At 39.6% G+C, this 15,212-nt stretch overlaps 1 protein-coding gene across 13 annotated transcripts in view; it reads left to right on the top strand.

Moving 5' to 3' along the window:
* Positions 1 to 8,399: 8,399 nt before the first annotated feature.
* LOC134212902 (solute carrier organic anion transporter family member 4A1) overlaps positions 8,400 to 15,212 on the top strand; it is a 312,371-nt gene continuing 305,558 nt past the window's right edge. For 7 of the 13 annotated variants that reach the window (XM_062691220.1, XM_062691216.1, XM_062691215.1 and 4 more), the window contains exon 1: positions 8,419 to 9,210. The gene's annotated coding sequence lies outside the window, so the exon portion shown is untranslated. Of the gene's footprint in view, positions 9,211 to 15,212 lie in introns of all 13 variants that reach the window. The other 6 variants (XM_062691217.1, XM_062691218.1, XM_062691219.1 and 3 more) reach the window with 6 other exon arrangements.

The raw sequence follows: 15,212 nt of genomic DNA, 5'->3' as shown, positions 1-15,212 counted from the left end.
GCGTTCTACGCACAGCTGGAGAGACATACGATGGATGCCCATTGCGGGACGTTAAAATCGTCATCGGTGACATGAACGCACAGGTAGGAAGGGAGGAAATGTATAGACCGGTCATCGGACCGGATAGTCTGCACACCGTATCGAATGACAATGCATAAACTTCACAGCCTCCCGCGGAATGGTAGTCCGAAGCACCTTCTTTCCCCGCAAAAATATCCACAAGGCCACATACCGCGAATATTGAATCCGACCACTACCTCGTTGCAGTATGCCTGCGCTCAAAACTCTCGACGGTTTACAACACGCGTCGAAGTCGGATGCCGCGGCCTAACATTGAGCGGCTACAAGACGGTAAACTAGCCCAAGAATACGCGCAGCAGCTAGAAGTGGCACTCCCAAAGGAAGAGCAGCTAAGCGCAGCGTCTCTTGAAGATGGCTGGAGAGATATTCGATCCGCCATTGATAGCACCACAACCGCTGCACTTGGTACGGTGCCCCCGGATCAAAGAAACGAGTGGTATGACGGCGAATGTGAGCAGTTAGTGGAAGAGAAGAATTCAGCACGGACGAGATTGCTGCAACACCGCACGAGGGTGAACGAGGCACGATACAAACGGGTGCGCAACAGACACAACTCGATTTTCCGGAGGAAAAAGCGCCTGCAAGAAGATCGAGACCGTGAAGAGACGGAGCAACTGTACCGCGCTAATAACACACGAAAGTTCTATGAGAAGTTAAACCGTTCACGTAAGGGCCACGTGCCACAGCCCGATATGTGTAAGGACATAAACGGGAACTTTCTTACGAACGAGCGTGAGGTGATCCAAAGGTGGCGGCAGCACTACGAAGAACACCTGAATGGCGATGTGGCAGACGAAGATGGCGGTATGGTGATGGACCTGGGAGAACGCGCGCAGGATATAATTCTACCGGCTCCGGATCTCTAGGAAATCCAGGAGGAGATTGGCCGGCTCAAGAACAACAAAGCCCCTGGGGTTGACCAACTACCAGGAGAGCTATTTAAACACGGTGGTGAGGCACTGGCTAGAGTGCTGCACTGGGTCATTACCAAGATTTGGGAGGAGGAAGTTTTGCCGTAGGAGTGGATGGAAGGTGTCGTGTGTCCCATCTACAAAAAGGGCGATAAGCTGGATTGTAGCAACTACCGCGCAATCACATTGCTGAACGCCGCCTACAAGGTACTCTCCCAAATTTTATGCCGTCGACTAGCACCAACTGCAAGGGAGTTCGTGGGGCAGTACCAGGCGGGTTTTATGGGCGAACGCTCCACCACGGACCAGGTGTTTGCCATTCGCCAAGTACTGCAGAAATGCCGCGAATACAACGTGCCCACACATCATCTATTCATCGACTTCAAAGCCGCATATGATACAATCGATCGGGACCAGCTATGGCAGCTAATGCACGAACACGGTTTTCCGGATAAACTGACACGGTTGATCAAAGCGACGATGGATCGGGTGATGTGCGTAGTTCGAGTTTCAGGGCATTCTCGAGTCCCTTCGAAACCCGCAGAGGGTTACGACAAGGTGATGGTCTTTCGTGTTTGCTATTCAACATCGCTTTGGAAGGTGTAATACGAAGAGCAGGGATTAACACGAGTGGTACAATTTTCAATAAGTCCGCCCAGCTATTTGGTTTCGCCGACGACATAGATATTATGGCACCTAACTTTGAGAAGATGGAGGAAGCCTACATCAGACTGAAGAGGGAAGCTAAGCGGATCGGACTAGTCATCAACACGTCGAAGACGAAGTACATGATAGGAAGAGGTTCAAGAGAAGACAATGTGAGCCACCCACCGCGAGTTTGCATCGGTGGTGACGAAATCGAGGTGGTAGAAGAATTTGTGTACTTGGGCTCACTGGTGACTGCCGAAAATGACACCAGCAGAGAAATTCGGAGACGCATAGTGGCTGGAAATCGTACGTACTTTGGACTCCGCAAGACGCTCCGATCGAATAGAGTTCGCCGCCGTACCAAACTGACAATCTACAAAACGCTAATTAGACCGGTAGTCCTCTACGGACACGAGACCTGGACGATGCTCGTGGAGGACCAACGCGCACTTGGAGTTTTCGAAAGAAAAGTGCTGCGTACCATCTATGGTGGGTTGCAGATGGCAGACGGTACGTGGAGGAGGCGAATGAACCACGAATTGCATCAGCTGTTGGGAGAACCATCCATTGTTCACACCGCGAAAATCTGACGACTGCGATGGGCCGGGCACGTAACCAGAATGTCGGACAGTAATCCGGTGAAAATGGTTCTCGACAACGATCCGACGGGCACAAGAAGGCGAGGTGCGCAGCGGGCAAGGTGGATCGATCAGGTGGAAGATGACTTGCGGACCCTCCGTAGACTGCGTGGCTGGCGAGTCGTAGCCATGGACCGAGCCGAATGGAGAAGACTCTTATATACCGCACAGGCCACTTCGGCCTTAGTCTGAATAAATAAATAAATAAATATCATGAGGCTAACACGATGATACTTCTATGCCCAGGGAAGTCGAGACAATTTCCAATCCGAAAATTGCCTAGACCGGCACCGGGAATCGAACCCAGCCACCCTCAGCATGGTCTTGCTTTGTAGCCGCGCGTCTTACCGCACGACTAAGGAGGATCCTTCTCTATCTTAATGAATTAATGAATACCGAGACGTGAAAACTCGATCAATTCCCAAACTCTTATTCAATTTACTCAGCCTTTCCCCTAATTCCCAAATCAACAAATATTCAATTCCCAGATCGACTTGTGATCACTCCATTCACATTTTTATTAATTCCCAAATCAATAAACATCACTCGATCCCCAAATCGAATCACTACTTCCACTGATTCCCAAATCAGCAAATATCCGATTCGTCACTTCTCCACTGATTCCCAAATCAATAAACATCTGTCGATTCTCAAATTGACTCACTACTTCTACTGATTCCCAAATCAGCAAATATTCGATTCCCAAATCGACTTTCGGTCACTTTTTTCACATTTCCACTGATCAGTCAACATCAGTCGATTCCCAAATCGAATCACTACTTCTACTGATTCCCAAATCAGCAAATATTCGATTCCCAAATCGACTTTCGATCACTTTTTTTTACATTTTTTCACATTTCCAGTCAACATCAGTCGATTCCCAAATCGACTCAATTCTTCTACTGGTTTCCAAATCAGCAAAAATTCGATTCCTCAATCGTTATTTCATCACAATCTTCACATCTGTACTGTTTCCTCAAATCAGTGAACATTAGTCGATTCCCAAATCGACTCTTCCTCACCGATTTACCACCTCCACTGATTCCCAAATCAGCCAAACATCAGTCGATTCCCGAATCGACCCCTATTCATGTATTTGTAAAAATGATTCCCAAATCAATTAAACACTATTGATGCCTGAATCAGCTAGCACCAATCGACTTTCAGATCAGCAATCATTTTCGTTACTCTTCTTATAGGACTCTACTCTGGGACATGCAGAATCCTTCCTCTCCTTGTTTATATTTTTTATTCGATTTTTTCAATTGCAAAATAAAAATCGGGAATGCATATTTACACTTACTACTCAAGCTTTTATCCTCGTCGCCATTTGTAGTGTCCCTCGTCGTCATCCTGCCGGCCCGCAACTTGGCAACCGCCACGAATCCGGATTCTTCAACACATCTTCACTCCTCCTGTCCGTACGTCCATCCACAGAGTTCCCCCTCACGTCCTACGTCACCTTTGCGTACAACCTGCACCTTTGAGTCTTAAAAAAATCACAATTATAAATCAATTTATGCCTTGTGAATTTAAAATGCGTTTAAGGTAGCTGTTATTTCCAGTCTGAAAGGCTTACAAAAGCCAGACATTCAGGGTTCAAGTTTCCTCTGCACAAAATTCAATTAGTCGTATTTATTAAGATGCAGAGCCCAGCTGAACTGCAACTCAAGCTGCTGATATTTGTATATAACCTATCTTATATTCTAAATACCTTGGTGTCTGATTTGATTCTACATATACTTGAAAACTCGATTTCGATTATTTGATAGAAAAATTCAGGAAAAGGATCCATATTCTACGTTCCATCACTGGAACATGGTGGGATGTCACTCGAAGAATTTCATCAAACTCTATAGAACACCTGGAGGATAACATCAAACCTATAAATGGGCGTAATTGGAATAGATCTTGAATTTTAAAACTATTTTATATCCCAATAACATAAGTTCAACGGAATGGATTGTATTAACATCAATTACACATATGTACCTATTTGAGAAAAAGTCCAGAGAACTGTTAGAAATTATTTAATACATAATGAAATTAGTAGGTGCCAACAATACATTTAGTCATTCGGCTAATAATACTTGTGACAGATATATGATGCGAAAATCACTGTACAGCATAAAATCATATATCTGTCACCCAGAATCACGTGGGTATTACCCAAGCAATGATGATTCTACGCTGATACGTACCCTGCTCTGCGCCCGTTGTATACAACGTTACAGGTACAGCCAGTGTTGCCACATATACAGATTTTTCTGTAATGATACAGATTTTTGAGTTAATTTTGAACCAAGAATCTGTAAATACAGATTACAGATTTTTCAGAAATCAACAGATTTTATACGGATTTTGAACATTGCAGATCAAAATCCATTTCTCTCAAAAACTTCTTCTTCTCCAATGGCTCTGCATTCCATTTACATTATAATTTTCACAGTTAATATTTGAAGGCCTTTCTTTGCCTACCAATTGCATGAATATCTATCTTGTGTAGCATGTACAATGGATACACTATGCCTAGAGAGCCGAGAATGCTTCTCTTGCGAGAACATCCTAGGCCGCACCGAGAATAAAACTCACCATCTCCGGATTGGCAATCCGATTTTTAAGCAGGTTTATGCTCCAGTTTTTCATTTATATACCCAAGGAGGGAATCACCGAGCATCATAAAGGTTTTTAAACACAATATTGAGAATCAAATCTCTCGTCAAACGTTGTAGTCTACAACTTGTAGATGTTGCCTTTTTTTCGTACAACTGACTCGAAAATTATGTGAAACTATGTACAACCACCATAACATAATCGAAGAAAAGATTTATGTGTTTTTTTATATCGATAGAAATAAAAATAAGTTTACAAATAAAGAAAAAACATATTTAAGCTCAGGGATATTTTTTGATTTTTTTTTTTTGGAAATTTTTATCATACAGATTTAACATACAGATTTTTGAATTATAATACAGATGAAAAAGATTTTTTACTTCTGAAATACAGATTTAAATGTGGCAACACTGGGTACAGCGCAAAGCAAATTTGAATGCAAGCAATGCTAGTAACGCATACAATGGCGCCATCTGGTTGCGGTCACTACCCATCACTGACGTTAAAACATAATAAGAAAAATGAGTTTTTTCTTGTTGGAATATGAAAACGACCAATGAACGTGTTCGTCGGCGATATATTTGTATATTCTATTTTAGTTCAAACTACTTATTTTACAAATTTATATGCTACGTCATATCACTGAATTTACTAAATGATTATTGTTCAGTAGGCATATATTTATAAAAATATTGTAACTGTTTGTCCTGGTTATATTTGATGACCTTAATCCGAAAAACCAGGAGAAAAAAGAAATCTTGGACACTCTAGAGGGTCTACTGAACTTGGAGAATGGAGGCTTAAATAATTTTGAGAATCTAGGCCATTTCCGTATATGTACTGGAAAATCAATGAAAATTGAAATAATTTGTCAAACTCTGAATAACGCAGGAATCTAAGGAATTTTAAGTATTTGATTACCCAGGAGGGTTTAAAGAATGTGGGAATATTAAGAATTTGTATGATTCTCAGACTTGTCATAAGACGAGTTTATACAATCCCATTGAATTCCACCACTTAATTATATCTTGACAGATACGTATTTCGACCTAAACAGTAAGGCCGTCTTCAGTGTCTTGTACTTGATTCTCAGAGTTAAACGTGTCTGAAGATATTCTGTAAAGTTAAGATTATGATAATGATCCAATCGAAGCTCTAGAATCTAAGAAAATGGGATATCAGAAAAGGTGAGAGTATTGGACTACCTATCCTTAAATTAGCAACTATCCAAACGCCTTCAAAATCCGAAGAATGAAAAAATTCACAGTGATTGTTCAGACTGAGCACTTACATTTTTTTTAAATCACGATAATAAAGAATATAATAATAAATACTTACATATTTTGTAAGACAACAGACAATGCCAGAAAATTTTGCATATTCCACGATTGGAGGGGGAACAGTTTTAATAAAGTTTTTGTTTGGGCGTAAATATAGGGATTTTACGTTTTTTGTCAATCATAATAATCAAAATAGCTGTACATATTGTAATATAATAATTTTGATAACGACAAATTTACTTTTTAGCAGTTTTACAGATAGTAGTTTTTCTTTACATCAATCGAAAATTCACCAAGTGTGTTTTGAATAACAATAAAAATGTTTAAAATAATCAGCAAAAGGCCGGATTTTAATAAAGTATTTACAGGTCATGTAAAAATGGAAAATAAATTTTTATTATTTTGTAAAAAACCAAGATTAATCCACCTAGCGGTGATGATGCCTTTCTCGTGCGGTAAAAATAGTATTTCAGGCATTACTTCTGAGCCCAGAGTCCGATCGGGCCAATTTTCAATAGGAAATAATGAGGCAGAATACTGCGTCAAATGCAACCTGTTGCGAGAAAATCGGTTCAGGTTAAGAGCATTAAAAGTGAGCTAGATTTTTTCCGCACTTTTTCTGAGAAAAAGTATTTTGGCCATAACTACCAAGCCCATTGTCCGATCCGGCCAATTTTCAATAGGAAATAATGGGGCAGAATACTGCATCAAATGCATCCTATTGCGAAGAAATCGGTCAACGGTAAGTACAAAAAAGTGAGCGAGACTTTTTACGCGCTTTTTATGAGAAAAGTAAGTGTTGCGAGGAAATCGGTTCAGGTTAAGAGCATTAAAAGTGAGCTAGATTTTTTCCGCACTTTTCTGAGAAAAAGTATTTTGGCCATAACTCCCAAGCCCATAGTCCGATCCGGCCAATTTTCAATAAGAAATAATGGGGCAGAATACTGCGTCAAATGCAACCTGTTGGGTAGAAATCGGTCAAGGGTAAGTACAAAAAAAGTGAGCGAGACTTTTTTACGCGCTTTTTTATGAGAAAAAGTATTTTGGCCATAACTCCTAAGCCCATATTCCGAACCGGCCAATTTTCAATAGGAAACAATGAGGCAGAATACTGCGTCAAATGCAACCTGTTGCGAAGAAATCGGTCAAGGGAAAGTTCAAAAAAAGTGAGCGAGACTTTTTGCTTTTTTGGTGCGCACATACACACACACATACACACACACACACACACGCACACACACACAGACATCATCTCAATTCGTCGAGCTGAGTCGATTGGTATATAACACTATGGGTCTCCGAGCCTTCTATAAAAAGTTTGTTTTGGGAGTGAACATATAGCCTTTACGTATACTTAGTATACGAGAAAGGCAAAAAATCTATATGTAACGCAAATAATACTATAGTAACGCAGCGAATGGTAAAAAAAATGTGTCATCCTGCTGCTGTACGCGTACAACATGGTACGTGTATCACTGTACAGAAATCATATGTCTGTCGATAGTATAAATATCATCCGACGAAATGTCCTAAAGCCCCTAGCCCCCCTAACTGCACATACACCTCTGTATTGCATCTTCTTGAATGAAACTGGAGTAGCACTCCACGTGGCTCCTACTACTGCTCCTCCATTCAATCCACTCCGAAGTAAGGCGCCCACCGACCGATTCAAAGAGCGACTGAATTCGCTTTGACGCAGCCGCGCTGTTGCCATCTAGCGGCGACCGACGTGTGCGTGAAATCACTGTTTTTCAACATGGTGAAGTATAGGAAGTATATTTTAAAATGCTTTTAAAATGTTATTGACAGTGATATGTTGAAAACTTTTAAATACGTAGGGTTAGAATTTTGAAAAACTACATGTTAGGCTCCTCATCTACACATGTTTTTTTAATCAAAATAATTCAACTTTCGTGTTACCTATATGAAAGTAAATTGAATTTCTAACCCAAAAAAGTGAACAATTTTAGGCTAAAATGTGTTTCAACGCTTTAATAAGCATTTTAAAATTGACGTCCTATATCCCTTGCTGGGTGAAATAAAAAAGCATCAGCCGGCCCCCATTTTGTTTTCTCGCTTTCGTCAGGGCCAATACCTACCATAGAACTGAACCAACAACGAACGCAGCGAGCCGACAGTATAGTGGAACGACAACAACACAACAAACTCGGCGAGGACGTAAGTTCGGTAAGCAAGCAGACACATCCTCCTACGGAGGAGGCAGTGACTACATCCATCCCGGCGCGCAATATTTCCGATTAGTTTCCGTTGGGAAGCGCTCGCGGTAACATCTCTCGCGTGTTCGGTCTCGGTGTGGCTCAGTCAAAAAGGGGTTTGATAGGCGCTCGTCACCGACTATTTTCAGGTGGTTAATCATCATTCCTTGCGCTTGGTCGGCGAACATGTGCCTAATCAAGAGTGCAAGTGTCGCACTTATCACGTTGATCTTCCCGTGAGTGCGTTCTCCAGAGCGATTAGAGTGGATGACAAACGGGCCGTTGCAAAGTGGGGACGCAGAAGTGCAAGTGCGAGTGCTCAAGAGTGTGGGATGTGCTTCTCTAATCAGTGAAGTCTTTTGTATGCTGATCTCCGCGCGGAGCTCCTTTTGTGATCTTTATCGTTCGCTTTTGTGATTACCCAGCGACTGTCGGTCGGTTGGCTGTCGTCATCGTTTAAGCAGATTCTGAAAGACCAATTCTCGGATGATCACCGTTGGATTTGCTATATGACGAAGAAAATACATCTCAATTAGACGGAAGCTGACTGGTGCCGGAATTGAAGAATAACAATGTCTTCGACTTCATAAATCGTCCGGCTAGAAGCGGTTCATCGATCTGCGTAGTTTGACCAGTTTTCGAATTCTCACAGCGACGGCGGAGGCCTGACCGAAGCGATACTACTATTATTATTCAAAACAGTGCACAAAATCTATATGGAACTGTGAGGTGTTTTCGTTGTATCTCGATTATGAAGGACTTTGCATAATTTTACGTAAACTTTACAACCGCAGTGAGCCACTGACGTCAAATCGATTGACAGGTGAGGGTTGGCGTAAAATATGGGACATTGGCAATCTGTTCGCAACACGCATTAGCATTACAAAAATGTAAAGGAGAAATAATATCGTATCGAGTTGATGAATATTTCAGATTCCACATGCAATCAACTAGCATTTCTAACATAGGAATATATCAACCTATCATTCAAAATACGTTTTGTTAACAAAAGTCTGTTTGAAAATCTGACTTAATTTTGCAGATAATCTCATACTTCGTGTAAAAAAATTCATCACTTTTGATCAAGATCTTTGAAACAGTTTCATATAATTTTAAGTTCAATACCGCTCAAAAATAAGTTTATAATAATTAAGAAGCGGACTATGATTCATCATTTAGATTTAGTATTGATTATTGGATTGAATTTAATTCTGGGAATCTGGAAATGAGATTCTTGCCAAATGATTTTGATTCAAAAGGAAACAAAATCAATGCATTTATAACTCAGACATGCATGTACTTATACTGAAATTATTTCATATTTTGATTAAAACAAAATCAGCGGATGGTATTTTCAATAGTGAAATGCAACTTGAGTCATATAAAAACATTACATCAGCTGATTTATTAGCTTTTGAGCTTGAAAAACTTTTAAAAAGTCTTAAAAATAAGGCTTTAAAAACCCTGATTGATCCACCCAGCGGTGTTTGTGCCTTTCTCGTACATTAGATATACTACAAAAAATTGAGTGAAAATTTCTTAGCGTGTTTTTGTGTATAAATCGTATTTTGGCCATAACTTTTGATCCCATAGCCCGATCTGGACAATTTTCAAAAGGAAACAATGGGACAGGATTCCCCGTCGAATGCAACTTATGCAATGAATGCAAACAAATCGGATTAAGAAAAGTGCCTAAAACATGAGTGAGGTTTATTGTGCACATACATACACACACTCACACACATACACACATACAGACATTATCTCAATTCGTCGAGCTGAGTCGATTGGTATATAACACTATGGGTCTCCGGACCTTCTATCACAAAATCGTCTTGAAAGTGAATATATAGCCTTTTCGTTACACCTTGGTGTACGAGAAAGGCAAAAAGGTTTGTTCTAAGAATGAATGTTCCAATAGATTGGCAAAACTTGCACACTTTGTTGAGTAGCCGACCCCTTAAATTTAATATACCGTTTTGTTTCAAATTTCGGAACTGACTCAGACTCTCAAACTTTGTTTGTATATGAATTAGTCTACATATAAAATGTTCCAATCAAATGTTCTGTATGTGTTTTCCAAAATATAATGTAGTTTATATGTTTGTTAATGTCAACGGATTTTCTTAAGTCTTCAGTTCGAGGTCTTTTACACTATCTAACCGCGATAATTCTTCAAAATTTGGTCAATTTGTGCTTTTGAGCGCTGTTCTGAATTTAAGCCAATTTGCACAGAATGGGCATTGTCAAAGTTTTTCTGAACACAATTATTTTGTTTTGATTAGTTAGCGAGATGAACCGGCCTAGGGCCGAAAAAATCGTAAATAAAGATAATTCAATTCAATTGATTAGTTTCAATCAGGGAAAATTTCAAGTCTTCAAGGTGCAACATGTGTGAGATGTTCACCTAAGTTTATGCACCCAATCAAACATTGCTTGCTATGTTCGAACTTGCACATAGCAATCTGAACACGAGCCTGAACTCCGATACACCCAGGCGCAATGTACAATGTTCAAACATCGAGTTTAAACTTGTTCAAACATGTGCGCTTGCACACGAGCATGCTACGCTTGGGTAAATGAACGGGTTGCTAGGGAAACTATTGTTGATTCTTCACGTTTCCCAGCCTTGTTATTCATATCTATTAATTTAAAAATGAAATGGTCTGTGTTCGTATCCGCTTAACTCGAAAACGGCTGGATGGATTTCCTTCATTTCTTCAGCAGTTATGTTCGTTACCGTTTCCGACGGGTTTATATGATATTTCCTTATGTGAAAAATACGAGTAAGGTTGTGCAAATCGTGATATACTAAAATTAAGAAAATTTGAAAATTTGACATGGGCTTTTTCGCCTACTATGCAGAACAACGTCTGCCGGGTCGACTAGTCTCGAATAATATAATTTAACCAAACTTCAATGAAGGTATGGTTGAAAAATTAAAACATGTTGTGCACATTTTTTTGCACTCGCATAACGAAACGTTTATAGAGGTGAGGTCTTGATTCATGCCTTTCATTCACGACGTCTTAGGTTCGAGCGGAGCTTATTGATCCATTTTCGAGGTTCTGAAAGCAATTCTTCTTAGGATTTCGGGATTCTGTAACCACCAAAAAACTGATTAGTTCATATTTCTAAAATTTTGGGATAAGATTTTCTGACGTTTATATGGGAATAATTCATTCTACTTAGGGTCGTTCAAAAATGATGTCACAGGTTTTAGAGGGGGAGGGGGGTCTTAGATTTTGTGACAGTACATGTACTAGGTATACAAAAAAGCATGACAGATGGGGGAGGGGTCTAGAATTCACAAAAAGTAGTGGACGTCATATTTGAATCGCCCTTACTTTGCGGTGGTACTTGATAAATATATCGAGAATCTGAAGTGAAGTTCTGGGTTGCATAGAGATTTCTTTATTCCAGGGAGAGAGGGTTTTCGACCTTTTTGAAGAACCTTGTGATCAACGGGGCTTTAGTTCCAGTTTCCTATTTTTTTAGATTGTCATAATTGGAGAATTTATCTTTTATGAGAGCCACGCAGTTTACAAGACTTTTGTGTTTAAGGATTTGTGGGCTCATTTCTGACCTGGAGCTCCATCGTTTGTAAATTTTCTTTATATTGCATAATGTCATCGGCGTATTATTTATACATAGCAATATAGAATACATTATGAACAGACCCCCTACAATCTTTTTAAATTTCTATCAATTTGAATTTTTGGTTAACAACTTCCCTACCCCACTTAAAGTGTGTCTTAGAACTTTTTGGAATCAACATCTATATGTATTTTATTCACAAGGATGTTATCGATCATTTAGTAATTTGCGTTCGATCATTTAGTAGTTTGTCAATAACTTATTCCAGAAGCTGAATTTCAAAATTTTCAAAATGTGTTGTATGGTGGACTTCAAGTGCGAAAGTTTTTCTACAACTCTGCCAAATAGTTCGTTGTAAGAATTCAACTATTAGTGGAGTTATAGCGCTAGTTGCAGTAACTTGAACTAAATGATTGGAATTTTGCTATCATTTAGTCTATGTTACTGAAACTATAGCCATAACTCCGTTATTAGTTGAATTCTAACAACATACCATTTGGCAGAGTTGTAGAAAAACCTTCGCACTAGAAGTCCACCATACAACACATTTTAAAATTCAGCTTCTGAAAAGAGTTATTGACAAACTACTACTAAATGATCGAACGCAAATTACCAAATGATCGATAACATCCTTGATTCACGATATGAAAATCCCATCGTATCTAACAAAACAAAATGCATGCTTTCATATGTAACGGATATAAAATAATTAGGGGCTACATTTTAGACAGACGAACAGAGACTTATGTGTTTAACCTCGTTTAGAACATAAACGCAAGGACACTTTAAATAATCATTACATTGGAGGCTGCCGGTTGTCTTACCGGGGAAAAGCACATAATATTCAGTTGTTATGAACATTAGGAATAATATCTGAAGATTGTATGCAAAATGTTCGGTAAACAAATTGTTGTGATATTGAGATAATCAGACCAAGCGCAAACTACCTGACAACCCAAGCAACCAGAAGTTCGGATAAGAAGGGCTATTTTGGCTTAATCAGCTCTCATTTTAAGTAATTTTTATGTAACGGAACTTTAAGTGAACTTTAAAGTTTCGTTAAGGATGCTTGGAACTTGATGTGAACCATAGTGAACCAATTAGTTCGGTTAAGAGTAAATTTAAGTAAAATCTGAACTTCTGGTTGCTTGGGAAGGGCTGAAAAGTGGCATTTATAAAACTAAAACTATTCATGTGCCATTCCTGAAACAATCCAAAGACAAGGATTCAAACACTAATGCCCTGAGTGAACGCCAAACGAGTTACCACTAGGCCATCACCGCTACTCAAGAAGAGAAACAACTTGACCAATATGAACAGATGAACAGCATGCTGTGTGTAAACTGATGTTTAAACTTCCATGTTCAAACCCGTGTGTTTGAACTTGGGCGCACACTCGTGTTCAAACCGGGTGCGATTTTGGTTCGGTTTATGATGAACTCGGTTTGGATCTAGTATGCATGTTTGAGTGTGAACTTGCACACGGAAAAACTGCACTTGTTTAAACGCGGTTCATGTTTTCGTGAAGACTGGGAAAAATGTTATCATGTACTCATCTGAAAGCTCTTTCATTTCGTTATTCAATGACAACAAATAACAATCACACGCAGTTTTAATGCTTTATTTGAAAAGTCATATTCATGCGACCATAAACATTTTTGAAATTTTTCTCACCAATGGACAAAAATAACTGACAAAATTGGGGCTTTGAAAAAAAAATCCCCTTCATTCACTTCGGTCCATGGCTACACGCAGGCTACGGAAGGTCTGTAAATCGTCTTCCTCCTGATCGATCCACCTTGCTCGTTGCTAGTCGAAAACCATTTTCACCGGATTGCTGTCCAACATTCTGGCTACGTGCCCGACCCACCGCAGTCGTTCGATTTTCGGGTTCGTGCATTAGCTGCCACAGCTCGTCTCAATTGATTGTATCGTATGCGGCTTTGAAGTCGATAAATAGATGATGTGTGGGCTTATTGTATTCGCGGCATTTCTGCAATATCTGACGTCCGTGGTGGAGCGTTTGCCAATGAATCCCACCGGTACTACCCTACGAACTCTCCTGCTTGCTTGCTAGACGCCGTAAAACTTTGGATAGTATCTTGTAGGTGGCGTTCAGCAATGTGATTGCGCGGAAATTGCTACCGTCCGGCTTATCGCTCTTATTTTCATATCAATTCTCGCTTAACTTTTCAAAAGGATCTAAGTAACATTTTGTGAAATGGTCAAATTGTTGTTGGTCATGAAAATGAACTTTTTACAACATGACAGGTACTTGTAGCCCAGAAAAGATCACTTTGACGGGGTAAGATCCACCACACTGTAGATTAGATAACTATAGTTCTCTTCTAATTTTTCTTGATACGACATTTCAAGCTCTATCTGGAATAAGGGCGAATGTCGCAAGAGCGGATTCTCTTCGCCGACTTCCCCTCTTTTTAATAAAAGTGACAAGCAGTGGATTTTTTGTGGTTTATCACCTCAGCACTATAGCAAACGATGCAAATTTGCATTCTGAGGTGATAAACTGCAAAGAAATCCTCTACTTGTCACCTTTATTCAAAAGAGGGGAAGTCGACGAAGAGATTTCTCTCATGCGACATTCGCCCTTTTAGCAGATAGAGCTTGATTTGGATGATGATCAGAAGAGTACTAAACAATTATATCTTGCCACATAGACGAAATGTTCATGCTCCAAAGTTCTCATTAAGAATGATACGGATATGGATTTAGCGTTTCTGCTAATAATCTTAAATAATGTGTAAAGGTGAAATTTTGGAATGCCAAACACAATGGAATCAGATCTCAGAGAAAAAAAAATAGTTAGAAGTTAGTTAATGTAGGAAATATTTCGAATGGTATAAATAGCGGCCTCATATCATTTTTGACAAGAGCTTCATGTAAAACCGATATCATGTAAAACCGGAATCGTAATTAAACCCATATTTTTCTATTTCGCCAAAACATGAATTTGGGGTAGAATAGTGTCACTCCCTAAAGCTCGACAAAGGCTTTCGTCGTCACGGAAATCCACATAACGAAACCATACGAAACTATCGGCAATCGAACGCTGTCTACACGTTCTGTATAGTGAATTACTTTACTATTGCTTTCGTGAATACACCATGTGACAAAAATTTGAACGATTGTTTCAAATCAAGTCGACGATTTCCATATCACTTGAAATATAAACTAATTAATTCTCAGCTTTTTGTATTTTTTTCTTCC

Source organism: Armigeres subalbatus, chromosome 2 (assembly GCF_024139115.2).
Source record: "Armigeres subalbatus isolate Guangzhou_Male chromosome 2, GZ_Asu_2, whole genome shotgun sequence".
Lineage (NCBI taxonomy): Eukaryota > Metazoa > Arthropoda > Insecta > Diptera > Culicidae > Armigeres > Armigeres subalbatus.
The sequence above is the reverse complement of the archived record's forward strand: the minus strand, read 5'-3'. Positions and strand labels throughout refer to the sequence as shown.